The following is a 23108-nucleotide window of genomic DNA, read 5'->3' as shown; positions in this document are numbered from 1 at the left end:
ATAATTGAAAGCCATATAGGACAATGCTCTCTTCTTTATTTGAAAAGCCACGAAACTAACTGCTGTGAAACACCTATGAGTCTATGAACTGTTTCAGGAATGCTGTGTCTGTTTGCTATGGTTATGCTCTCATAAGCTGTATCAAACATAATGTGAAATTTACATTGTTAGTTAGTCAGAATGATGTATTTACAATACAAGCTATTTCTCTCTTGTTACCATGCAGTTACTCTACACTTAAAGCACACTGTGCATAAATTTAACTTGAAACTGTATCTTAATTAGGAAATCTCTAAACTTTATGTCAGAATTTTCATTTGGGGAGTCTTTTGCATCCATCTTTTTTTCTGAAAGCTCCTGTAAAGGAGAAAAATAGTTGTTAGTAATTGTTTAGACCTAGGAAGATTGCTGCCAGAGGTTTGGAGTGCAGAGAAAGTTTCTACTCTGTTTAGTTTCTGAAGCTGTATTTGGGGAACAAATGAATTCCATCTAGCTCTGGGTACCTGCAATGCAAGCGTTGAGGTGAAAGCTATTTAGTGCGAGTTCGCTTTTTAGCAGAAGGGACAAATAGGCACTGCAGAGGTGAGAGTCCTCTTGGATGTGTAAAACAGGCCTGGTGGAATAGCGAGCAAAAACTGCCTGTTTCTCTGCAGTAAAGATGCAGAGTGGAGGCGACCGAGTGGGACGCAGACATTTGCATTGTAAACGCGAGAAGTGAAGAGAGGTGATTCCCTGCTTAGTGTCTGGTGAAGTCAAGTGCTACAGAGCTTTCTGGCTCTGTAGCACTTGGAATGCCAAGCAAACCTTTCAGTTCATTAGCTGTTTCCTGCATTTCTTCCCCATTAGAACAAAAAGGGGGGAGAGTACCCTCTTTGTTCATAAGCACATTTGTCAAAGTTGTAACTTTAAGGTCATGATGAAGGAAATTCTAGCCATCTTCCACCATTGTTTTGCTGGGGCTTCATGGGCTTCATTTGGCACTCTGTGGTTTGTCTCTGAATCTCTTGGTAAGATTCCCCAGATCCTCCCAAAGCTGTAAAAGAAGCCAGTGAGTCCCTTTGGTGGGGTGAGAGGTCAGCCAGCAAAGACCTGGCTCGGGAGGCAACCTTCATGCCTCTGATGACCCATGGTGACCTCTCAACCTGAATCAGCTCAGGCAGCAGACTGGGGTTCTCAGTGGCATCTGTTCTCTGCTGAATGCTACAGTCGGGTTCTTTTTTGCTAAAACAACTGCATCCTCTGTTCTGTTCAGAGCAGGATAGAAACCCATCAATTTGAAAGTGAAACACTGAGGTTAAAAGACGACTTAAGATCATTTGATGTTAGGGAGGAATCAAGTTATTGAACTGAAACAAAGTTTTTAAAGTTAGATGAAAAATAGGATGAACACTGGAAGTTATTGCCATGTACGTGGTTTCACTAACCCATGAAATTATACCTGTCACACTAACTTAGTTTTTATTAAAACTGACTTTTGTGTTGAACTGTTGAATTGCACAAAAGCAACAGATCTCAAGGTAATTACTACTCTGACCCTTTCCTTTTGTGAGATTAGTTTAATATTTTTGATTAATTAAAGTATGCAAATAGAAATTGCTGAAAGATCATCTCCAGGTGTGCAAATATTGTAGTGCTTAGAGTAAATATTTAACTTTGATCTTTAATTTGCCTTTTTGGTTATAATGGTGGCCCTCTTGTCTTTTGAGGAATATTAAGTGCTTATGTGGGGATTCTCATGTTTCATTTAGAGGAGCAGAGACCTGAACTTGCTTCTGTTAGGTCAATGTGGCAAAACTGTCTCTAGACCCTATTCATCTGTTCCTCCTTTTAGTAATAATACAAGGAGCTTAATTAAAGGCAGTTTATATACAAGTGAGAGTGCGGGATCAATCTCTTTCATTGCAGAGCAGAAGCTATTAGTAAACAGAATCGTATCTACCTCAGGGGAGGCAGTTTTTTTCTCTCTTGGAAGTAATTTTACTTCTGCTGACTTGCCTGTTAGGCTGGTAGTAGAGAAGTGGGTAAAGAGAAGTGGGTAAGTCAGGACTGAGCCTCTGAGCCAGGCTCATTTTCTTTGTGGAAGAGATGGCTGAGTTCACTATGGTTTTGCAACCTCTCTTGGGCTTTGTGGGAGGCCTCCAAACCTCCCACAGCTCTGGTTGGTTTGGTGAAAGTGAGAAACTCCAGCAAGTCAGAGCTGCACCCGCTGAAATCTGCCTATCTGCATTGTCCTTAGCTCAGAGAGAGGTCTCTTCTCCACTGCTGTGCACTTGGGTTGCTCTTTCCTCCCCAGTGTGCAGCTCTGATAAGAACCACCAAGAGACACTGCCTGCAAGGATAACAGTGGCTTTGGACTGTGACATGTTCTTAATCCTGTCTCCATTCCTTTTAGCCAGTGTTATCAGCTGGAGCCTTTTCAAACTTGCTTACTTTTCTAATCTTTCTCCTTCTCCCCTCTGCAATATTATTGTTATCGTGAGTTTTTCATCTCCATTTCTCACATTTCCCTATGCCAGTTGAGTGCTCATTAAAATGCTTTAAATTAAGACCTTTCCTCCTTTCATGCAGAGTGCATCATGCCTTTTCTGTGCATTACTTAAGAAAAAACTTCCTTATCACAGTGTTTCAGGCAGTTTACATTATATTCTATTAAAAATCCATTTTGTCCAAGGTTGTCACAATTCATAGATTAAAGCTTTCCAGAGTGTGTTTTGTTAGAAAGACATTCATAAATTCACCTCTTTAGTAGTCCCGTAAGCTTGTATTTAAAACCTCTTTTTGAGCCTGTAGTTGAACAAAAAGCATAAAAGGAAGAGATTTATTTTAAATACACACAAGTATATATGCAAACATCTATTTGGATCTGTCTGGAGCTTTTCTTTGCCCTTATTGCTGCCATCTCAAAGGACTTTTCTGGTAGCTCATTGAGCGAGAAGATTGATTGTTGCCATCTGCATTTATTCTCCCTCGTACTCTTTCCTCGGGGCAGAACTCTGTGAATCTCATTTCGGTAAGGTTACTTGAAGCAGCAGTGTGTTTTGTTTCAAAAAAGACAACGTTTTCTACTTCAAGCGCAAATACTCTTGCATAATGCCTGCAGCTGGGACCCAGCACTTCCATTCCGCAGGAAAGGATCTTGATGGATTCGTGCATTGAGTGAAGGGGAGAAAGTTAGGGCTGGTGGGTTCAGATAAAAATGGAATGCTTTCAGCCTTGCATGCAGAATGGCTGTTTTTGTGAAGGACTGGGGTCTTCCCTGTGGTGTAGGCCAGTGTGTTGAATTAGTGCAAAAATTGCTCTTGAAATACAAGGCCAAGTCTGGGATTCTGCCAGACACAAGTCCTACATGTTTTCCAGAAAACAGATCTTATTTTTGTAAGGACCATGCAGGCTTTTTCCACTCCCTTTGCTGAAAGATGGATTGAGCCTTGCAGTTCTGTATTTTGCACATCAGAGTTCTCTGGAAGCATCTCAGGAACATGCCACAAATTAGGCTGCAGGAGGACTAGGGCAAGAGGGCTTGAAGAAATGCCCTGGGAGCATGGTCTGTGTTTGGCAAGCTGCGGTAGCTCGTAACTCAGCACTGATATCCAGAGGAATGGGATTTCAGGAACTTTGCCGGAGTGATTCAGCATTTTATAGGACTTAGGTTATTTCAAATCACTGGTGAGCAGGAGCTGAGTTTCCATGGCCCCACAGTATGACATATTTCATGGTGCTCAGTGTCTGCTTGCTAGAAAGCTGAAGAACAAAAAGTTCACGTGACCTGGCCTTTGGTTCAGGGGAGACGAAGTGGCACGAACACGAAACAGACCACAGAGTTGCAACTCTGAGAGTATATGAAGAGATTATTTTCCTTACTTAGGAAAACTGTCATTCAGTTGTATTGGATCATTATCAGGTGAGGAGAGTCTGATTTTCTGACAAACCAGTGCTTTAATCAGAAAGGTAAGATTTATGCTAACTAGCAAAGTTAATGACATTGATTTTACCTGCAGTGCTGAGTATAATGTTATTGGGACCAAACTGGTTCTTCTCACTGAGGGATTATTTTATCTCCGTGTCTATAATGCAGCTTCCATCTCTCAAGATACCCATCACTGCATAAATTAGACTTGCATGAGGGACATGCAGAATGCAAAAGTAGGCAGGGTGAAATCTTCAGAGGGATTTTTTCAAGTGTCCTCAGAAGTATTTTTTCTATTGCCTGGAGATGTGTATATTTTTAATTGCTGCAGACCAGCTCTGATGTCTGGCATTTGACATCATCTGTCTTTAAACTTGAATCCAAAAATGAAGATTCTATAATTAACCATTCAGTTTATTTACCATTTTAAGAGGTGTTCATGGAATTAAAATAATTTAAATGACTTTATAAAATTGCAGTTGTACTGTCAGATACATAAATCCATAAATCAGAAAAAGCAGTTATTTCATGTATTTATAGGTATGCAAATAGACCCTCCTATTTTGAAATAATTCACTTCTTTTTCCGTGCTTGGGAATACCCTTTGAACCAGAAATATCACTCAAAAGGAAGATGTAAAGTTGGCTGCCAGTTAAAATATGTGCATGTATTTATTTAAAGTAAATATGTGTTATTGGAGCTGATGATCATCTGAGCAGCGATGTATCATTTGGTTTTGTTTTTAAAGCTTTGGGTATGTCTCAGAAATAAGAGCTGAGGTTCTCTCCTCTCCCTCTTCACTTTGACAGACAGATTTGCACTCATCTCTGTATTGTGGGAAATATCTTTTTCCCTGCTAAGTATTCCAGCCCTTATTTTCCCGAGGCCTATAAGCAAACACTCCACCTGGAAGCCCCTCGGGCGCTATGAGGCTTCCTGGCTGTACTCTGCACTGGCTCTGCCAGATTGGAGCTCGCTCTCACAGCTTTTTGGAGGTGTTTCTGCACTGAATTCCCCACCACTCTGCTCCAGAATGACTTACATGGGTCCTCCAGGCTTGTATGTCATCCAGAAATGGCAGTGTGGTGCAGAGATTCCTACTGTCTCCAAAAGAGTCCTGGTTTGATGAGCTGATTTGCTGCAATGACTTGGCCTTCCAGAGGATGCAGTTTGGTTGTACCTGGGGTGTCTGTGCTCTTGGTTTCTAAGCACAGGGCATGCTGAAGCTAGAATAAGGAGTTGGGTTGCCTCAGTAACATAAATAAGCTTATAAAGATGGGTGGCTGTAGCCTGCAGTAGCACATAGCAGTTAAAACCACACTGGGGAATGCATCAGGATGTGCAGTGAAACACTTACTGATGTGTTTATTGCCAAAGGAACTTGCTTGGCCCCAGGACACCGAGCAGGTGAAGTGCCATCAGCAACAACAGTTGGCTGACAGGAGGTCAATTGCATGTGTGGCTTTCCACAAAAGAACAGTAGCTGGTACAGACAGACAGGCTTGCTTGGTCTTATTTTAGGCCCATGCAAAGGCAGTGGGCTGGGTGCCATTAAGTTCACATAGTATAAAGTGAATGTGTAAGTGGAGCAGAGGGAGCAAAGAAACACAAATGTGTAGAGCAGGCAGGAAAGAATAGAGAAGGCCTGAGGAATAAAAGCCAGGGAGATGGGGAAGGAGAAGTGGATGGCTATTATCCCTGCCACACTTGTCTGATGTAGGTGAAGTAGTCCAGACGTCCTTTGGGCCCCTTTCCACCATGAAAGCTATACTTCAATGAAGCCATACTTCAGCTACTTTGAGAAGGAAGGGTTTGAATTAAAAAAGAGAGGAGCTTAAGGTGTGGAAAGAAGTCATAGACTATGTGGTGCAGTATACTGGCTTGGGTGTTTCCCTCCTGTTCTTATGCTCTTTCTGCTTTCCTTAGGTCAGAAGTGTCATGGGCAAAGAAACATGCTTTTAATGTAGAGTGTGCAGGACCTGTAGATCCTGCAGGAGTTCATTTTCTGGCCTTTGGCCAGACCCCAAGGCAGCACTCTATCTCGAGCCATTGATGAAGAGGATTTGTCTTTAATGCACTAGTTTGAAGGTTGTGACCTCTATTATGAGTGGTGGGAAACTGTTCTGCTTTAAGAGTGCTCCAGTGAGGAGCATCTACACACATTTTCAAACGTAAGTGTCTCAATAGAGTCATAAAGAAAACCTGAGATACAAGAATTTTAACTAACCTTTATTCTTTACATGGAGGCCTTTTTGTATAAAAGAAGCCAAGCCTGCTTGGAAGTGTTTCTGTAAGATGAAAGCCCTCACACCTCACAGTAGCTTCTTGAGGACCTAAAAAATAATAGACAAATTAACAGCAGCAGGAGGGACAACTTACAACAGAAAGTTGTGGTTCTAGGATCATACAGGAAAGTAGAATTTCTGGAGGGATTCTTCATTTTATTTCCCCCATTCAAGGCCAAGAACAATGAAATTGTCTGTCCATCTCCTGTTGGGAGCCTAATAGCCTGGAAACCACATGAATTCTCTCCTAGCCAGCCAGCTCTTTTGAATGGCTGTTTCTTCGTCTTAGTTAGCTTCATTGCTGCTCTGGTGAAGCCTCCAGTAGAGGGGTCAGAGGGATTACTGACTGCTAGTCCAGATAATTGCTTCCTGGCCCCAGTTCACCAGTCCAAGAAGGTAAGGACTTAATGACTCTTCTTATTCCATCCTTGCTGTGCTGATATGGTACCTTTATTATGAGCCAAGGGTATCTTTTGGAACAAACACACCTTTGGTAGTTGGAAAAACCTGTTGTGCAGTGCAGCAGGAAAATCTGAAAATTTGGGAAATGATGAAGGTCTTGTTGGAAGAAATCAATAGTATTCACTTGTGTTCAATTGAGTAAGGTGAATGGAGGCACGAAAATGACTTGGAAAATCAGCTTTTGATAAAGATCTCTTAATTTGCCAAACTTAGTAGAAAGCTTTGTGTAAATCCAAAGAAACATCAGAAGGAAGTGAATTCTGATTCTTTGATCAACTTGCTTGATAGATAAGGCAGTTGTTCTTCAGCTGTGTTTGTGGCTGAAGACTTTCTTCCAGAAGTCTAGTCCTAGCTTCTAGAAGTGGTTTGGCAGGCAAATTTTGAGGTTATAATTTAAGCCTTTTCAATTTTGATCTCGTTTTTCTGTACTGGTGATTTAGGTGGTATGTGGAAAACAGAAGCCATTTCTTAGACTTCTCTTTTGTGTATAATGAGGGGTTAAAGAGGAAAGAAATCAGTGGAACGGACCCTTTGGTCTCTTCCTTGGTGCAGCAACAAACAAGTGAAGAAGTGGCTTAAATAAGATCTAAACAAGTGTGGTCCACAGAACCTGATCTAAAGCCTGTTCTAAATGACGTTTCTTCTGAAAGATGAGCCCAATCATTCTGAAACGAGTCTTGTTTTTTAATTTGATCTAATTAGCTTTATTTTGGGTATATCTTTCCTAGATGTGAATCCTAATATTGATGTAACAGTTGGGAAAGTTTAATTTCAGGGTAGGGTAGTCTGCATAATTAGGACTGCAAGAATATAGCAGGGAGGCTGGGATCAAATTTCAAATGCATGCTGACAAGTGAATGCCTCTTCAAATAGTTATTCATCCATTGGTGCTTGCATGCTTTTTCCATATTGGATGCCAAAGGGAGTGATGACACATTCAGGAGTCAATGGGCTTTGTTGAGTCTCTGCTGGTTGGCTGTCATTTCCTGTGCAATATGTTTAAATGGCCACGTGGATGATCATACATGAGCTGCCACAGGAGGTCCATGACAAAAATCTGTACAATTCTGGGGGATTTCTGAAGTTTTACAGAGATCTGTGTGCACGTTCCAGCTGTGTTTTAAGTGATAACTTAAGACTGAGTGATAAAGCCCAAGTAACCAGGGCTGCTGGACTCCTCATTCTTATGGCAAATGCTCTGGCTCAAGGAACAAAAGTGATTGTGTTGGATTTTTAGGTTTTCTTTCTATAATTTAATCACCTTTTTTTCCTCTCAATAGCTTAGACTTGAAGAAGCCTTTTCTTTGGTGTATGCTGGTCTGAATAGCCAAGACAATGACACTGCGACACAATTCTGAGTCATAGTTCATCTTATAAGTGTGGGGTCTGCACAGATTTAGGTATCTGTGCAGCACCTTTAGATATGTAACATCATCTGATGGGAAAGTTTCAGTGAGCCTTACGGAGTTTCCAGAGGGAAGGAGAAGACATGATCAAAGCCATTGTCACAAAAGCATTACTGATTCCTCTGTAAACACTGTACTTGTTTATATAGTCGCAGATTAAAAACCTGTTCTTTTGGCAAAGTTAAGTCTAGATTCAGAAGAGCACCTTTATGTAGGGTACCCCTTAAGTACGTACTTGGTTTTAAGTAGCTACCTTGGTTCTCCTGCCGCCAGGTATAATGATATAATGATATAATGATACAAGAGGCACTCACTCAGCTATTAGAGACAGCAACATGCAGAAAACATAAGTCTTGATGGTAAACCAAGTTACATATAATGAGAGGTGTTAGTGTGCTAAACTTGAAAATATTGTGGAAATCAGGAACTGAAATCTTCCGCAGCACAGAAATATTTCTCAATATATTGGAAGTGTTGCTAAGGAATTCATTTTTGGCAACTGTACACAGAGATTTAAGAACCATAATTGGATTTTTCTTCGATATAATAGGACCTGAAGAGATTATTGAATAGGTGTGAAATTGGGGAGTTATTTGAGGTACGTTTAATTCCCACTTTTACCAATTTATGAATTTGACTTGTAGCAGAGCCTCCTGAGCTTATTTGAATCCCATTTGGGATGTGTTGACTTGCTTACTGAACAACCAGTGCATTAAAGTACAAAAGCTAACAACTCATTTGTTAGGCACTTAGCCAAAATTCAAACTCATTTTATTGTTACGAGGTGCTGTTGCTAGACAGGCAAATATTAAGTTTGTTACTTTGATTTATTCGAGTCCTCTGTGCCAAATACATTATAAAACATCCTGGCATTAACTTTGCATAAATTATTTTTTGCTTTAGTTAAATTTTTCACTCCTTTTGCCACTGATATTCCTCACCTGTGTTTAGAGCCTAAAAAGCCAGAAGCTCTTGTGAAATGAAAAAGTAAGAACTGGCTGATGGTGTGTCAGTGTCAGCGTATGGTTTTTGTTTGTTTCTTTTAAACCTGTCTGTATCCTGTTTGTATGAAGAATGTGAAGTGGGAGTTAAGCTGAGAGCCCTCACAGAGTGTGATGAATCTAAACTGAGACATGGGCCCTTTTGCAAGACCCCTGGTCCTCCGGGGTGTCTGGAGATCGAACCGCTCCAGAGGGCAGCTTGTGCCAGTACAAAAAAGCCAGGGATAAACTGGAGCTTCCAGGGAGCACAGGAAAGCTTTGGACAAGAGTCAAAACACTGGGGAGCACATTTGAGCACAATAGCTCCCTGTTGGAGGGAACAGCTTGCATCAGGACTGTAACAGGACAAGAGATATGTCCCCCCTTGACACCTGGCTGAAAATGTAGGACTCTGTTTTGCTATAAACTTGGACATGCTGTCCTTGGGAAATTGTACACAGGTACTTGACAGCTGGCTGTGTTTGTTCTCTCTATACAATTTGCTGTATGTGGATTTTCCCAGGATACTTGTTAAGGGCTTTGCTGTGAAATACTGCAGTCATTAAGGCAAATCACTAAAGCTTTAGCACAAAACCTTTCCTTAAAAACTACTGCCAATAGCTTGATCTTGCTGTGTTTTTTTTTTTTGTTTTTTTTTTTTTAAATTGGTATAATCCATGAACAGATTTGATTCTTTGGAAGTTCTTGGACTCACTGGGCTCAAAAGATTGGCATTTAAGTCTGATGAAGAGCTTTGTTGTTGCGGGGGGGTTTCTTTTCTGCGCCTGTTGTCTGTATGCTGCATGTTTTGGTTGGCATTGCACGCTCAGAAAGAACTATTTGGTCTTTTCTCTTAGGAGTTTTCAGTGCAGAGATTTAACTCCAGAAGCGCTTGACCTCAGCGCTGGGTGGGCAGCGAAGGTGTTTGGAGATAGCAGATTCCTCATTTTGCTCTCCCTCTGAGGCAGTTTTTGTCCATGGTGGTTTTCTGCAACTGTGGCTGATGTATCTTTTTGTTAGACAAGCACTCTTCTTAATGGTGTACTGTTTAATTTCTCTAGTGACAAGAGGAAGAAATAAGTTATTCCTTTTTAAAAAAAGAGTGACTTAAGTAGGGAATAATGAATGCAAAATGCTGTCATTAAAAATCAGCAGATAAGCTGATGGTTCATCTGTCACTTCCAACCTTGCCATAAAGGAAAAGTAAATCATCATTTATAAAAAATAATAAAAATGGCGATGATAAGTGTGGAACATGTTGAGTGGCAGTGCCTTGGTAATGAGACCTCGTATTTATTCAGTAAGCACCTTGCAACTCCCTGCTGACCAGCACATTGGAGGGGAAAATAACTTCTTTCTAGAGCCTTCCCAAAAGGGTGTAGCATGAGAGATAGGGCATTTTTGTCTTCTCTGTATTGAGACTGCCGCTTTTCTTGTGGCAGACATAAATTCTCGGTCATTGCAGCATACTGGCATGAAATTGGATTTGTCACAGTGTATACTCAGCTGTTTTGAGTGGGAATTGTGTGTCTACACCGGAGGCATTTGGGTGCCTGCAGTGGGAGACGCCCAGGTCTGACCTGAGTGTGTTCAGGTTCCGTGCTTTCAGGTATGATTGATTTTAAGGGATGTACCTAAACCAGCCCCCCACTAGCTGTGCAGTAAGAGTACACAGAGCATACAGGGAGGCTACTGGGCTGGCTCAGATGGATACATCTAAATTAGAGGACTATTAAATGGAGTGAGGTTAATCCAAGCCTTTGTTTCTTGAAAACTTTTTGGTTCCCTTTTGATACCATTAAAGAGTTAGTAATTTGTGGAATTCCTCAGGTGGGACTATTATATGGAATACAACAGCTTTCCCTTGTTCCAAGGCATAGCTTAGTTATGTGATAGCCCTTGGCAAATGTTGGCTCTGTTCTGCTGAGTGTTGTCATTATTGACCTACCCCAAACTGCTAAAAATGCATTCATTGAGTTTTCCTGTTGCCTCTATGTAAACTTAATGCTGGTGTAACACTGGAGAAATAGTGACCCAGGTAGTTCATAGGTATGAGGCTGGTTTCCCCACGTTACAGGTGAGTGCCTTCGCCCCTGGGATGTTGGGGAGATGGATCTCATAATTGAGCAGTTTTCAGAAAGATGACGTGTTTATTTTTTAAATGGGGTGCTCAGCTCCCCTGCAGTGTGGCAGCGATCTTGGTGTTAAACCAAGAGTTGGTTGGGGTTCAGTAACATTGCAAACCTGCTGCTTAATTACTTGCATGAAATTGGACCTGACTGCCCCAGTCCAGCATCTGATTTAGCCAGATACAAGTGCTCTGTTCCTCACTAGAATGTGTATTTTTCTCATTCATTACAAGGAGACAGGGGAGGAGAAGTTCAAGACCTCATCACAGTATATTCTCCATCCCACAAAAGCATTTCTATTGCCTGGGTCCAAAGCTTTGTGAAATGATGCAGTCATCAGGGTAACATCAGTCCCTAACCTGTGGGAAGAAGGCTCTCATACAATATAAAAAGGTACTCTTTGTGGTTGCAGTGAGCAGCACTCTCCCCCCCCCCCCCCCCACCTTCCCCAGTTTCCCAGGACATTCCCTCCAGCAGGATCGAGGTGGTTCACATCATGGCACGTGCTGGAGCAGATGCGGTCACTCTTGCATGGCTGCAGGATCTGCCCTGTCACTCTGCAGGGGTAGGGCAGAGCAGCACAGGTCAGGTGCAGGGCTGCGGCTACCTTCCTGTTGGCGAACCCACAATTAGCTCAAGTTTTCCAATCACTCGTGTTTTACATGTGTTTATTGCCCCAGGTCAGGTAAAAAGACTGGTGGAGGGAAAAAAGAGTCAAAAATTAGAAGCTGAAACTTCTAAGATTTGGTTTTGATTTGTATTGATGCAGAGATACTGAAGCATTTGTACCTTTATTCTCTGCACAAGTGTTTGGAAGCACAGTGGGGCTCCTTTCTTTGTGTGTTTTACAGAACAAATTCTCTGATACATTTTTTTTTCCCCTGAAATATATAATAACAGTAAATACCATGAGAAGCTGGAAAACTGGATGTGTGGGAGCAGGATTTCTTTCAACCAGTTGAATAGAACAAGAAGTTGATCATCTGCAGTGGGACAATTCATGCTTTTGCCTCTTGTGATTGAGTAAATTTGTGAAGCTTTTGGGTTGGTATTGGTTAGTCCTTAAGTTATAGTTTTTTGATGAGGGGATGTCTGCTGGACGTCTTCCCTCCACGTCTTCCTTCCTCCCCCAGGCTCCAGCAGAGATCAACTGAACTGATGTGGTGATGTGAGCTGTAATTCTGTTCCAGCCATGATTGCATGTCAATCTGCGGCATACCATAAGTGGTACTTCTGGGTTCCTGCTGTGAGCAATTGATTAGATTCTAGTACCTTTTATTCTGTACATGGGACTCCTTCTATGTTTTTAACAAAGCAAAGTAACACATAACCCCCCGTTCATTCTTTATTCTCTTTTTTCACACTAATACCTCATGCTTAAATACAAACCTAAAACTTTTTTTGTATGCCTGAACTTCCTTAACTCCGTCTGTCCCCTCATTCCAAATAAAATTAAAGGTGAAGGTTCATGCTGACCCTGAACTGTAGGGTAAGTCTGTGACCTAGGCAGAAGCTTCCTGCAAAATGTGAAGCCTAAGTTGAATGCTGAACTCTCTCTGACAAAATGAATGCTAACTGCACGTTGATGTGTAGTCCTGCTTGTTACAGTTTTCTTTGTCAGCAAAAGCTTTCTTCTTCCAAATGTATTACTGAATGAAAGAAAGAAGCTATTCTTTTATCTGTTAATGCTGATGCCTGTAATCCATCCCGTTCATTTTCTGTGCTATTTTCCTTATGTGGTTCTTCTCCACCTTATGTAGCACAGAAAAACTTAATTGCTGAAGTCTGATGTACTTTTCTATTCCTGGCAGCAGTGTAGGTTGCTAAACCATTATGTGGGAGATGCCTTCTGGAATATGAAGTGTGTGTTGCAGTTGGGATATGGCAGGGTTAGAGCCCGGTCCAGGAGAAACCTTTAAATTAGCTTTTTGGATGTTTTCTCTAGAGCTGCCAATTAGATTGACATTTCCTGAGCAGTTTTTTGCAAGGGGAAGGTGTTCCTTCTGAAGGTCTTATGTTACAGGGAGACCTTAATGTATGTGGTACCACCTAAGTTTGAGAGGAGAGAACCTCCTGAATATATGCCAGCAACTGATGTTTGACAAGATCCAGGAGACAACTCTTCATCTGATGACATGAGGACAGACCTGTTTCCCTTCGTAGCTAATCACTTCTGACTTCTTGCCATTCAAAGCTTTATTTGGTTGTTAATGTTTGCAAATACTATGCTTTGATGCTGCATAGTGTGTAACATTGGAGACAGGCTGTGCTCCAAAAGGCTGGGGCAGCTCACATTCACTCATTTGTACATCCTGTACCTGAGTCTTAATTTTCTTTTAAACACAGCTTTAATTAGGTCTCTGGATGAACACTTGCATTCAGACTGGTATCTCGTATAGTGAAGGCTGTTGAGAAGCCCAGACCCCAGGTTGGTCAGGAATTATTCTCTGGTCTGAACCTGGTGCTTGGGAAACCAGTTCAATGCCTGTGTAAGTTTTCAGCCTTAGAGGGATGACTTGTGTGGTACGTAAGCTGTGGATTAAATGAATGAGGTTAATTTTAGCTCTAGTTCTATTTATTTACCATAAAATACTAGGACAACAATGCTGGTGTCTTACGTACAGAGGAGTTTTATTAAGTAGTGATGGTGATACATATTGACAAGTCTTGCAGTTTTTATCATGTCTTTTCAAATATTTACATTCTGAGCCACTGATTCTTGAAGTCAAGTGATTCTGAAGAAGGATTCGACTTGAATTTAAACCTAAAAGAAAGATTGTGCTTGTTGTGACTGATGGAAAATCTTGCAAATTTCATGAGATTCAAAAGATGAGAAAGCAAAGAAAGAACATTTAGAAATTTAGGAATCCTTAGGATGAGCTCATGAATGTGCAGGATCTGATAACATCAGTTTTGCATGTTGGGGATGCAGAGGATGGCTGCTCTCAGAGCCCTTGCGTTAGGAACAGTTGGACTGCATGTCCTGGGAGGGAGGACTTCCATGTTACCCGTCTTCTGTAAGTGGTCATTTGGTTTCCTGTCTTGGCAGTTGGTGGTGGAGCAGGTAGTGGCTGTAAGATGAGCATGGTCAGTTACTTGTTAATATACCGTGAACACGAACACTGTCAGTGCAGAGGATCCATGCACCGCTAATTAGTATTTCTGCAGTTTCACTAATCACTTGAACTGGGAACTTGGCCAAAACTAACAGAAGAGACTTCCAGTACAATAAATTGTTTTAATGCTGTGATCTGATCTTATGCATGGCTCAGTGTTTCTGAAGGCAAGGCTAGAATCAAATCTCATTTTGCATGATAACATATGCAAATCAGAACTTTTTGGTCCCAGATGAAGCTGCGCTTCTATTGACATGGTGCTAGGAAAATGCTTTTAAGAATAAAAAGCCACTAAAACTTTATTTTACTGATAATATTTCATTATTGCTTTGTAAGCTACCTTATCCATAGGGCAAAATCTGCCAGAGAGTAAGATCCCATAAACTCCTGTTTGCTTGTATCATTCCATTATGATTTATAGAGTGCCATAGATACTAGTGGCATTTTGCAGATATATAAAAGATTGACATATTCTTGCCTCAAAGAACTTAAAAATCCTGCAGTTTAGCAGCAGTCAGCAGTTCCTCCTATCTGGATTTTACTTTTAATGGCACTGTATAAAATCGCTATTACACAGCCACCAAATGAAATAGCATTTTATTTTTAGTTACAAATGCTATGATTTTAAAGCATTTGCTAAAGGTCCCAGCCCCACATGGCAGGTTGGAAGCCCTGAAGACAGCGCAGAAGTGGTACCAAATAGCTGCCTATCCTCTGACCAGAGATAGCCCGAAATGGCCCTGTAACTGCCAGTAACTCTAAATGTGGTAGGGATGTTTATGATATGGGTAAGACTCACTGCTGAGGAGGGGAAGATTCATAGCTCCTTTCACAGAAGGAGCCAAACTGCGTTCCTGTGGCAATGACTCCTGCCCGTCACTGGTTTATGTGAGATTTGAACTAGTGACCGAGCAGCTTAATGCCCTGTATCCTGTTATCCTGTTATCAACTTCTTGAGTCTCAGAACAGTCACTGCACACTTATAGCGAGCAGCTTGGGGTGATTTCTGTAGCTCTTTCAGAGGTCAACCAGGTAATTCCTCACAAAGCACCCTGCAAATCATTCCATCAAAGTTTAAGGCCCTAGGTGAGGAAAATTTTTGATGTGGATAATGTCCCTGTCTGAAAGAGAATACAGTCACCTGCTCAACTCTATGCTTAATTGTATAGGGAACCTTTTCCCACCATTGACTTGAAACAATCGGATGTCATTTTATTACCAGTATTTGGAATGTCGCTTTGCTACTTGACACATCTTTACGTTCTGTATTAAAGTAGAATGTGAGTGAAGTTCCACCTTTATCCATGCAGTTTTAAGATTTCCAGGCAGTTGTATAAAGCAAAATCCTGCTATATCCTGCCCAGGTAATTTATCAGAATTATATATATAAACATAACATTAAAAGCAATTTTCTGAGCCTCATGATTACACTGATTTTGTTTGTCACACACCTGCAGGTACTGACTTGCCATATTCTGTCACTCATAGTAAACCCTGTCCCACAGCGTAATGCGACAGATGCTAATGAATGTAATACATCATAATTTTTCAAAGCAGAGGTACTTGGAAAGGTCTTACTTTCACCTTATTAAATGCTTTGAAAACTAATTTTATTGAAAGTAAAGTAAGATTCTGGGCACTTTAAGGGGCTGTTCACTTGACCTAAGCATAAATGAAATTCACTTGAATGTTATGGATTGCTTTGATGAATTCCAGCCTAAAAAGAGTTTTGAGCAGCAGACTGGTGGGAGGTTGGGGTTTTGTTTCGAAGGAGGTGAGTGAAAAAGCTCTGATTTCAGTGGGGATTCGAGCAAGCTGTTACGCTGTCGTCCAGCTTCATTTTCTCAGTGCAAGACAGCAGCAGGGGTGGTTTTGTCTGGATTCTTAGGTATAACATAAGGCACTCAGAGAATCACAGGGTCAAAAAGTACTTGAGTTTGTCAGACACCCTGCCTTTCTCTTTGAACAAAAGCTCAGCAGAGAGCACGATGTAACAGAATTAACAAAATACACAGTTTCAAAGGCAGCAAACTTTTTCTTAAGGACATTGGGAAAGGAGGACTACACTTGATTCTTTTGTGAGCCTTGAAGTGCAGCATTTACACTGGTGTGAATATTCTCATGGGGAAGCGTGAGTATAGAGATAGGTGTAACAACTGTCTTGTGATTCCCTGATACACAGGTTTTTATTCCGTATTTGCTGTGGGTTCATTGACATGCGCTGTGCTGGGTGCACACTGGCTCCAAATCTCAGTGCATCCACAGCTCTGTATTTCCTTTGTTCCAGTTTCCTCTCTTTGTATTTCTTTGTGTTGTACCACCTCGGATTGCCTGCAGCAGTAATCATGCTCTGGTATCAGCTTTTTATGTTTTGCTGGGTGGCACCTTCCTTTTTTGTGGTTATCCCTTTCAGTGCAGTGAGTGCTGATCTTGCTGTCTGCAGGCTTTGCTCTGTGGAAAGGGACAACTCACACTGGAAAGGACTTGGCCTTCACCCTGTCTCTGTGCTGGTGAAACACCTTCTGGCTCCAGGTAGCAGCTCAGGATTGCCCAGTTGTGTCCTTTGTCAAGGAGGAAACAGCTGAAATAGATTTTAGCAAGCCTTTAGCTGCTCATCACTTGCTTTAACCAGAAGTGGACTGAGGTGAGGAGGACGAGGTGCAGCCCAAGGGGGAGAGGTGAAGCATTCAGGAAGCAGGATGCCCTGAGTGTTCCTGCTTGTACAGGCTCCCTGCAGTGGGAGTGCCTCCCAGGAACAGCACATTGTGCCTGGGTCTTGCCTCAGGATTTGGGAGGAAGCACCAAAAAGTGCAGAGGGGGTGTACAAGTTGTTCACACATGCTGGGCATCTCACTTGAATCCACCATGGTATGAACCAGATCAGCATCTCTCTCATATGCACAAACGTTTTATCAGTCATGCCTTAAACTACAGGGATTGTCAGCATTTCAGTCACACGCTCTGCTGGGGTGAGTTAATATCCTTCCTGACTGAGCACATTGCCTAGAGGGACCATTTTGTGTGTTACACTCTGGTAGAGAGAGCGATACCAGGCGCTGAGCGGTGCAGGGTAAAAGACTAATGTGTACTATGTTAAATGGTGTCTTGGGTTTTTCTGGGTCCCTATTCATAAAACACAACAAAGTGGCGACAAGTATAAACCTTGTCAGCTAAAGGATCTGCTGGGAACACCAGAGAGTACTTAGTGACTAAAACAAATCAAGTTTTGAAATCCTCCCTTCCAAAGGAAAGCACAGAGGGGAATTAACTCAAGTGAACAAGTGTATCTGTTGTAAAATGGCAGTGTGGGGTTGGGGGAGAGGAGGCTCTAGGATTAGCTTGCTTGTACGGGGCAGAGCGCTCTCTGATGGTGTTGGTGTGGTGGCTCCAGTAGGCACTTTGGGAGGAGAGACGGGGAAAAGATGGGCTGCCTTATGGGTGACATCTTGAGGAATGAAGCCAGGGCCTGGGTTCCTGCTGTGCCTCAGCCCATGCTGTAGTAGTGGCAGTGGTGGTCAGAGCAGCAGGTGCTTTCCAGAACCCTTCTGATGGTAAAACCCTGCCTGCTCAGTTTGGGGTCCTGCTCTAAGGGGTTAACTATACCCCTTGTGTGCTGCTACCCTATTTGGGTCTAGGAAGATTCCTTTTTAATTGTAATTAGGCTGTCCTTGTGTTCGTGGCTTGTTTCCATATGGGAATTGTTCCTCACAGAAGCTGTTCCAGGAGTTTGGCTGCTCGCCTGGGGCTGGGGAGCTAGGCTTCAGCTTGCTGCTAAACCAGATGCTTCCTTTGTGACTCTGGCCAAGTTGCTTAGATCCTCTGTGCCTCAGTTTCTAATCATAAAATGGGAGTATTAACATCTGCCTGTCTCACAAGGGACTTAGGAACACAGGAATCAGAGGGAGTGGAACACTCAGAGAGCGGTTGAAGGGAATGGTAAATGTTCTTCAGGCAGAAAGCAGCACCCATAGATTTAACTCTAGCTTGGAACATGTCTGTAGTTGAGGGAGATTAATGCACCAGTTACAAGTGTTGACTTCAGTTCCCCAACAAAGCTTCAGCTGAACTCGAAGTCTTTATTAGGCATAGAAAGAGGAATAATCAAGAGAACACTGTGAAATAGATGCTCTCTTCCTCTGCCTAAAAATGCAGATAAACTTCCTTGGATTTTCAGAAATACTTTGTACCTAACTCTTGTGGAAATTTGCAGAAAATTCCACTAGTCCCTTACTGTTCATATCTTCTGGTACTTGTGTTACTTGTGTCACTCTTTAGTCAGGGCTGTTCATTGCCTTGCAGTGTTCCTTGCACTTGTCTCATGAGCCTCAGTTGCATCCCCATTAGTCACCTCATGGTTCTTGACTGAAGAACATCCTCAGTCTTCTCTGGCAGCTGCAGGCTGGTCCAGCACAGCCTGGTCACTGATATCCTGGGATGTGTGCTATGCAGGGTGGGATGCTGACGACCTGCCAGGAATGGGCCCTTTCTTTGAACGGGCCACAGTGGTGCATTGTTACTTGTGTATGACCATGTAGTCTAGAATGTTGGTCTGAAAGTCACAGTATCACAGTATGCTAGAGATTGGAAGGGACCTCAAAAGATCATCTAGTCCAATCCCCCTGCTGGAGCAGGAACACCTAGATAATGTTACACAGGAATGTGTCCAGGCGGGTTTTGAATGTCTCCAGGGAAGGAGACTCCACAACCTCCCTGGGCAGCCTGTTCCAGTGTTCCGTCACCCTCACCGAGAAGTTTCTTCTCAAGTTTAAGTGGAACCTCTTGTGTTCCAGTTTGTACCCATTTGCATCTTGCTTTGGATTCACCTTTCTTCTCTATTTTTTAATCTGAACTATAGCATTGCATCTCCTAAGGACAGGATAGGGCCTTTGCTCTATTACATGGAAAGCTATTGAAAACTTGCAGAAAATGATGTTCCCTTTCACCATCTCTACTACTGTATTAACTTGTTCAAAGAGCTTCAGCAGGTAACTGAGTTTTCTCCAGCAGAGATTTTGCTGCCTCAAGCCTATCATGTTAATCTCCCCTTAATTAGATCCTCCATTCCATTCTCAAGAACAGATGGGAGGCTCAGGGCTGTGAAATACTTGGGATTTCCTGAGAGACCTGAGGAGGGGTCCTCCATGGTCTTCCACCCCTTCACAAATTCAGCCGTCGATACCAGTCCTTCCTGCTGGGGTTTGTCTGTGAGGCTCCATTCAAGGGCAACGTGATGTCCTCCCTGCTGCCTGTGGAGTGCTGCAGGCTCACGTTGGCCTCGTGTTCTGCTCCCTCCTGCAGCCTCCATTCTTCTCCCTGAGCTGCAGTGGCAAGGTGAGCTGTCCCTGTTTCCTGCAAGGATTTCTGATCTTATAATGGATTTTGGCTTAGTAGGTGTATGCACCATTTTTTTGTTTGATCTCCTGCTTTCTTGCCAAGGCAGATGTCATCTTTCTACCTGGCTATATGAAACGGTTTCTATTTTCCTTCCTCTCAAACATGTGCTCTCTCTAAACAGAGATGTTCCACATCACAGCTTCAGTGGGTCCTGCAAGGTCTTTCTCCTGTAACACATGCAGTCTCACTCATTCTCAGTAATACATCTTTTAATAATGTCCTAAAACTATGACCAAGCAGAGAAGTCACCTCTCACATTGCTTAGCGTTGGCTCTGTGGGCTGATAAAATGGGAGTTTCATGTTTTACTGCCTTATGCTAATGTTGATATTCACAACCCTGTGAATGGATACCAGGGAAAAGCAGTAAACTAGGCCTTAAGGGATACACTCTATGGCAATGCATAGCTCACATTATTGGCAAGAATCCCAGTTACTACTGGATTTCATGAGCTTTTCTACATGTTGGTTGTTTTTTTTTTTGGTATAGCATTATTCTGCCACAAGTGCATAGCAAGTTGTGTCCCTGTAGTGCCCCCATAAGCTAAGCTAGATGCAGCACAGCTGATGGAAGAGGGATGTTGACAAGGAAAGGAAACTGTAACACAATAAACCTGACCCCTTTTCTCCTGGATATTGTGAAAGAAGATGTACTGCTGCTTGTGTTGATGGTAACACTTATTTTATGTCATTATTGCAACCTGTTTACTCTCTTGGCTTGTCAGCCAAACTTGTGCTAGTCAGCAGTCATTCCTGCCTCTGGACTGACAACTGCGTGGAGCTGTAGGTTCTCGGGTAGAAAAACTGATGTACAGTTTTGGTTTATCCCCTCTTCATTCCTTCCTTTGTTGGTCTGAGCCTTTGGTCCAGCTTGCAAATGCCAGAAGCTGGGAATGTAAAGGATGAAGAAAAAGCTTTGATCAAAACCCTTTGTAAAGGGTTTTTGAGTTGTTTGCTGGGTCTTGAAATACAGACAAACCCATTAAAACAAAACCATAAAACAAGCTGCAGGTTTTGGTATATGTACAATTTGGCAAGACCCAAAGCAGAGGACAAGAAGATTTAAAGCAAGAATCCTTCTGAAATTATAGTTTTGAACTGGGAGCTCCCACCAATCGATGGGAATCTGCTTTTGTTATGGTCACAGAAATCCCAGCTCCAACTCATGCTATTACAGTGATGCGCAGTGTTGTCAAGGTAATGGATTTGAGCACTTGGCATATAGAGGAAGGGTGTCAAAGGCAAGGAGGTTATTCTGCAGCCCTCCAGGAACAAGCTTCATATTAAGGTTTCTTTTTTTTTCTTTTTATGGCTGAGATAGAGAATACTCAATTTTTGTTGTAGAAGTGAGAGTTTTATGCCCTGCCCTATTGCTGTTGTCATGCACATCACCCATGGGAGCGCTGCTCTTTCCTGTACGTAGCAGGGTTTGTGAACTTGTGCTGCTTTGCCTCTTCCTGCTGCTAACAAAGAAGCTTCCCTCCGCAGGGCTGAAGTGAAATTAGAAAAGGGGAGAGAGCAGAGATGTCATGCATATTTCAGCTCCTTAGGAAAAGAGCTTGGTTGTAAAGGAGTTGTTGTGCTGAATTCTGCAGACTGAGGTAAGGAGTAAACCTCTAAGGACCATGTTTACAATTTATCAAGGCCTTTTTTACCCCTTTTTTTAAGCAACAATGTTTTATAGCACTGTTTAAAGACAAGGCTGATAAGAGCAACCAAAAAAGGCAAGAGAAGGAGCGTTTCTTCTTATCGAAACTTTGTGATCCAGTCAGCCTGCTGAATTGTGGTTTGGTAAAGAGAGAAACTGATGGGAGGAAGGGAATGAAAAAGAAGAAAAAGAAAGCAACTATCCATTAAAAATTATCAAGATGAGGGGTTGCTGTCTGTAAAGCTGCTTAAGACAAATCCTTCCTGATATAACTCCTTGTCTTTCTTTCTCTAACTTAAATGAAGTCAGAAATTGACAGTACAAGTGAAATGTCTGCATTACTGGGATAATCTGATTTATAAGAACCAATAAGGCAAAGGATGTGTTACATACTTGAACAATGGAGCTGAAGACTTGTCTGGAGAAGTCAGTGCTTTGTGGAAACGCGGTGCCAGAGCAGACTCAGGTGTCAGGGGAACAGCAGTGAGTAGCATTAGCACGTATGAAAAAGCCAGTTCATGTCAAGGCTGGGAGCAGAGCTGCCCAGACAACTGGTTTTGCCTACTCTGTAGCATTTTTTTTTTCTCTCCTGAAAGAGACAGAGAATGGCAAGGGGTAGGAAACCCAGAGAAAGAGAGGAGGGAATCCATCCAGAGGTTAGGAAAAGGAGTATTGCGGGTTTTGAAGACTAAGATGTATTGACGTGAATTGCCGAGATGAAGTGGCCTGTTTATCCAAACTCTGTGTGTGTCCCTCTTCTGAGAGTCCTAATCCAAACCCCAGCAAAGTCAGTGGGAATTCTTCCACACATTTCTTGTATTTCTTGATTAAGCCTTTGGTGGGAGAAATCTGGAATCGTGCTTTGCTACAGGCCAGGACTTCAGTGGAAATGAAGTGTGGGGAAAGCACTTAACCCCTGCTACAGTTAATTACCATGAGCATCATGGCTGAGCATTTATGAGACTTCCTGTGAACAAAATCCAAGGTGGTGTTTGTTTTCTGCGGTACCAACAGCCTGCACACAGGTTCTCCAATAGCCTTTGGTCTTGCCTGAGGTGGGAGATACCTGGGGCTGGCATTTGTTGGACATTTATCTTGTGGGAGGTGTTCTTTCTGCATCTCAGAGTGGATGAATTAACTCACAGTTTGAAATGAGCATTTAGGATTCAAAAGCACTTCTATGTTGTAAAGCCATTTGGGAGGAGAGGGGGTTGTGTTATATTTTGGCAACAGAGATGTAGCCACTTCAGTCCAGTAGCAGTTGGACCTGTTGGTGGTGAGGCTCTGCAACACTTACTGCTCCCTGAGGAAGAGTCAGCCAACAGCAGATACAACAGAGCTAACAAATGAGATAATATAGCATGGTAGCCTGTGGTGGCTAGCAAACGGCCTAGATGATTCAGTAGGTAACCTCCAACTCTACTTTGTCCTTTTTTGTGTATTAGGAAATCTCCGAGTCCATTTAGAATGTCCTGAGCAATGTTAGCCGTGAGAATATTTTACTTTCCAAATCACAGCACACAGTGAAGTTGGATTACACATGTAACTGAATAAATGGCTGCTTAAAAAGAATATGGTGGTAGGCATTTAACCATCACTATCTGACTGTGAGATATAGCAGTAATCATTTTGTTTCAGTAAATTAAATGCCAACAGGAAAAGAAAAGAAAGTGAGGCTAAGGCACCATGGCAAACATGGTGCGGTACACTGAGAATCGGGTATGGAGAAAGGTGATTCATTAAATTAAAGGCTAACTTTGAAAGAAAGACTGTAACAACCTAT

General features: G+C 42.3%; 1 protein-coding gene across 4 annotated transcripts in view; it reads left to right on the top strand.

Annotated features, from left to right (window-relative positions):
• Positions 1-23108, top strand: part of LOC134170298 (transmembrane protein 132B-like) — a 233874-nt gene that overhangs the window by 101584 nt on the left and 109182 nt on the right. The window lies entirely within an intron of this gene.

The sequence above is a fragment of the Pezoporus occidentalis genome, unplaced genomic scaffold (genome assembly GCF_034315485.1).
Source record: "Pezoporus occidentalis ecotype Australia unplaced genomic scaffold, CSIRO_AGI_Poc_V1 ctg37, whole genome shotgun sequence".
In the NCBI taxonomy this organism is placed as follows: Eukaryota; Metazoa; Chordata; class Aves; order Psittaciformes; family Psittacidae; genus Pezoporus; species Pezoporus occidentalis.
The sequence above is the reverse complement of the archived record's forward strand: the minus strand, read 5'-3'. Positions and strand labels throughout refer to the sequence as shown.